Raw genomic sequence first — 5,669 nt, 5'->3', positions numbered from 1 at the left:
TTGGTTTACGAATACATACACGTCTTCATATGGTTTTATTTATTTAAAATTAATTACATTATTACCCTGTTAATACAGTTACATTTCTGGAAACATACAAAGGGTTTTACACACATGTGATTACAATACAATATTTTCTAGTACAGTACAATTTGGAATTCTGGAAAACATACATTCAAATGGTTTTATACAATATAAAACTACATTATACTACTTCAAAGTACAACAATACTTATACAATTCAGTCTTGGAACATTTAAGACTACATTACATTTAAAAGAAAATATTGAATTTTCTGGAAGGACACACTATCATTTTCAAGGAACAAAGACATACATTTCTCATACAAAATACTTATGAACTCACCAAATTAATTGTTGACACTCTTTTCAAAACCTCTTGTATTATCAGGAAATCAGTAGACAGGTACCCACACATGGTTTGGTGAAGACGGAGCTTAGTATTGTTACCTCTTGTATTTTTGTTGTATATTTTTAGAGTCAAACAATGATTCAAATACAAAGTAAATAATAAATTATCAATACAGTGTTTATGACACTTTGATCTCTATTATAAAATTGTTATGATAGTGTACATGACGTCATCCCCCTCGGACATTTCCGCCGTTTACTCGGTTCGGGGGTGCGACAGATTGGTATCCGAGCATTGTTTACAGTAAACTAAGTATATCAAACCATATAAGATATACAACTATAAATATAATGGGGCTAAAAAGCTTTGACTAAAAGTATACTTTTAAAATATAAGTATTTTATAAGAAGTATACATACATGCATACATACCAGAAACAATATCACAGAAAGAACTATATAAAAGTATTTAGAGAAGTTTGATGTTGCGATTAATCCTAAATAGTAATGTAATCATATCTGGGATAAATATAGCATTATCAGTTATATTTATTTGAGATACGACTAACATTTGTTTGGGAATAGTCGTGGTGAACAACGAGTCTAAAACTTACCAACCCTATATACCAAAAAGCAGGAAGAACCAAACACCAAGTTGAAAATACTATAGGAGTATTTTATAATACTAGAGAACCACAAACCTAGATTCTTTATGTATCTCCATTCTCGCACAAACGACATAACCAGATTTCTCCACGAATACCCCTAATACCATATAGTGACAGCCAACAGATGACAAATCCTTGCAAGTGAACCTAGGGATGTCATAATGGAACAAGGAACGAAGGAAACCACTCACTAGATGTGTGAGATGGCAAGGCACCTTGTGTACCATATTGGTATATGATAGACAATATAGCCTAGTGAGTAGTGACAACACTACTCACACAAGGAAGTAAAATTATTGCATTTTTTATCATAACTAGTAGTAGTAAATCAAGTGAGATACGCCCTCCCAAAACCCATGAAACCCGAACCAACTTAAGGTTTTGACATCTATGTGCTATTTTGGTAACTTAACATTTATACAATACCTACTACTACTCGCTACCATAAGTACATCATGAGGATGTTATTCGAAATATTAGAATCATATAATAAAGCATGATATCTATATGTTTATATAAATATAGATGGAATACAACTAGTAATGACCATAGTTACTTACGAACCCATTTCATACCATACAACGAGAATCATGTCATCACATGGAAGTAACCAGCACACCGGCGCAACACCATTTTTACAAATAGACATCGCCACATTCCAAGCCACTGTAACAGCCGACGTGACAACCGTCATGACACAACTAACCGCTAACAACACGATTGGAAACGAGAACAGTAACCACAATTCCAGCCGAGGTGACAACCAAGGACACCAATGAGTGTGTTCATGCAAGGGGACCCCAAATTACAAATCTAAGAACTCCCACAACAATGGAGGAGTACTACCCAAGAAACAAAAGTTCTGGAACAAGAAGAAGAGCCATCAGACTCAAGGATCTGCTAAAAGACAACAAATTGTGATAGTCCATACCACCACTGTCCGTACTGCCTTAGTACCGACAAAACCATATGTGGGGACTCTCCCAAAATGCAACAAGTGTAACTTCCATCACCATGGATTATGCCAAGAGGTGTATTGCAACAAATACAACAAGAAGGGGCATATCATTGGTTCCTGCAGAGTGCCAGCTCAACAGACCACCCAAGTCATAAATGCTGGGATGAGTCAGACTTGCTACGGATGTGGGGAGGCGGGACATTTCATGAGGGAGTGCCCAAACTCAAGAAACAAAAACGTCAGAAACGTCGGAGAAATTTCAACAACAGGACATGAGCTGGTGGTCCCTAGGCACCGGTACGTTTCTACCTACATAACTAAAATACATGCATACTTTACAATAAGAATGTGGAGAGGAGTTTCATGAACCATGAATCTGAACTTTTTATCAAACAAAAACCTAAAAAACTTAATGAAACAATTACCATAGAAATGGCTAACGAGAAGACCGAAACCACACAAGACAAATACATAGGATACTCTCTAAACATTAAAACAACAAATTTTCTCCCAAATCAGCCTAATGCCGATTACAATAGGGAACTTCGACGTGATCACCGATAAGTTTTGGTTAAGTCCTCACCAGACCAAAATCAGGTGTTCAAAAAGGTCATTCAATTTAACTTACCTAATAACGAAAACCCATGAAATCTATGATGACAAAACCAACACAAACCTCCAAATCACCTCTCACTTCAAGGGATAGAGGTACCCATATGAGAGGAACCTCGATTTCCTAGCCTACGTTGTAGGTGGTAAACAAGAAGCGAAAGACATCAAAGATGTTCCAAAAGCCCATACCCTTTTCGACGTGTTTACCAGAAAACCTTCCGGGAATACCACCCGTACGATAAATCAAGATTAAATTCGACTTAAACATATTAGCTAGGGAAAAAGTGAGTGTAAATACTATCTCACCCAAATTAATCACTTCACTCACATAGGAAATAAGGACCCATACTGACAACCTAAAATTACTAAGTGAATACGTTAGAGTTATATACATAGTTAAAATTCTACGGGCTTAGGAAATATGATTCCGCTTTAACTCCTGTTCCTTATTCCAACATATAGTAGACAAATATACCAAAACCACACACTTCCCAGCAACCAAATCCACAAAAAAATAGAAAAGTTGACAGGAACGTATCACAAGGAGATTGTGAGACTGCACAATGTGCCACTATCTATCATCTTGGATAAGGGGGCCATTGAGTTGCCTTGCATTTATAACAGTGTTACGGAAGTCACTAGAAACCCAACTCTGTCACACCCCCAAACCAGACGGCGGAAACGTCTGGGGGCTTGGGCGTGACTTCATCTTGAAATATAATTACAGTGAATATAAATTAAACATAACATCATCATTACCATGCATAATATAATACAACTGCCATTGTTTACATCAGGTACAATCTTTTAAATAACATGACCAAAACATTTAATGTATGATGTTTAACACTACACAAAACAAAGTCCCCTATTCTTGTTGATTCTTCTACATAACGAGTCCCTGAGAATACAAATTATTTTGAAAACGTCAACATATATAATGTTGATGAGTTCATAAGTATATTTGATAAAATGATTTGTATAACTTTGTAATCACAAGAAAATCCTGTATTTTCTTATAATAGTTTGGTATATTTATGTCTGATCTTGTATTAATGCATGTGTGTTATTGTTTAATAAAATGTCAACAATGATTGAAGAAAATGTAAATAGAATATCCCCGAACAACCCAATGTTGCTCGATAAAGAAGAATAGTTAATGTTGTCGTACCAACACCGAGGCTGAGTACCAGTGTGAATGTCAAAATAATAACATCATTAATTTTACAAAACATCACATTTATTGAAAACCGTCCATCATTCCCAGTTGAATAGTCTATTAATTAACCAATACTATGAAGTTTCATTTGATTCAACTGTGAAATTTTTATCCATGAACACAATTTACATTTAATTTTACCTTATATTATTAAATATCTTACAAATATAACTAATTTAACTGTGATCATGAGCACCAATTTCTAGTTTCATGAAAATCATTCATAGTTTAAAATTCGTTGATACTATCAATTTTCTTCAAATGCAACTGCGAATATGAGTTGATGAAATGTCACTCATAGTTGAATACTTTGTTAAAAAATTATAGTTTCACGAAAACCATTCACGATTTAAAAACTCATTTATACTATCAATTTTCTTTAAATGCAAAATTTATTCAACTATGAGTATGAGTTGATGAAACGTCATTCACAGTTGAATATTTTGTTAAAAATTTATAGCTTGATGAAAACCGTTCACAGTTTAAAAAGTCATTTATAGTTATCAATTTTCTTCAAATGCAAAATTTATTCAACTGTGAATATGAGTTGGTGAAACATCATTCACATTTGAATACTTTGTTAAAATTATAGTTTCATGAAAACCATTCACAGTTTAAAAACTCATTTATACTATTAGTTTTCTTCAAATGCAAAACTTATTCAATTGTGAATATGAATTGGTGAAACGTCATTCACAGTTGAATACTTTATTAAAAAATTATAGTTTCATGAAAACCATTCAGAGTTTAAAAACTCATTTATACTATCAATTTTCTTCAAAATGCAAAAGTTATTCTAATGTAAATATGAGTTGGTGAAACGTCATTCACAGTTGAATACTTCGTCAAAAATTATATATTCATAAAAACCATTCAGAGTTTAAAAACTCATTTATACTATCAATTTTCTTCAAAATGCAAAAGTTATTCAACTGTGAATATTAGTCGGTGAAACATCATTCGCAGTTGAATACTTTGTTAAAAATTATAGTTTTATGAAAACAACTCACTGTTTAAAAACTCATTTATACTATCAGTTTTTTACAAATGCATAACTTATTCAACTTGAATATGAGTTGATGAAACGTCAGTCAAAATGAATAGTTTGTTAATTAACGAACTATTATGAAATTTCATCATATAGATTCATCTTTGAACATCATAAGTTTTTTTATTCATGAACACCATTATATATCTTACAAATTCAACTAATCCAGTTGTAATTATGAGGTTATTCCTAGAATTATTGTTTCATGAAAACCAATCACAGTTTAAAAATTCTTTTTTACTATCAATTTTTGTCAAATGCAACTTATTCAACTGTGAATGTATGAATCATACAACCAAGTGTATAACTAACATTCATTTCATCGAATCTGGTTTGCTATAATGATTATAAACAACATAAATATTAAAAATATCATAAAAACATATAATAGAATTGATTATTTTGCAGCTAACCTTGGTTTCATTTGAGGCTTCATGTTCTTCATAGTTAATATCAATTAATGCAGTCTTTATATCTATCTTAATAAATGAAGATGATTTTGCCAAATGTTATCTTCTCATTAAATTTGTCACATGTAATTTTGTAAATTTTTTGATTAAATTTAAATCCACATGCCATTTTGTGGTTTTTTTGAATTAAATTAATAAATATGCCACATAATACTAAATTTATATATTTAAAGTATTAAATACATTTAATGTGATAATAAATGCAAAGAATCTTAAAAGATATATTAAAATACATTGATATATATTTTTTTAATCATCCCGTGTAATAGGATTCACACCTAGTTAAATACTATAAAAAAATAAAATCGCTCTTTCATTAAAAA

Source organism: Lactuca saligna, chromosome 2, assembly GCF_052625555.1.
Source record: "Lactuca saligna cultivar CGN05327 chromosome 2, ASM5262555v1, whole genome shotgun sequence".
Taxonomy (NCBI): Eukaryota; Viridiplantae; Streptophyta; class Magnoliopsida; order Asterales; family Asteraceae; genus Lactuca; species Lactuca saligna.
The sequence above is the reverse complement of the archived record's forward strand: the minus strand, read 5'-3'. Positions refer to the sequence as shown.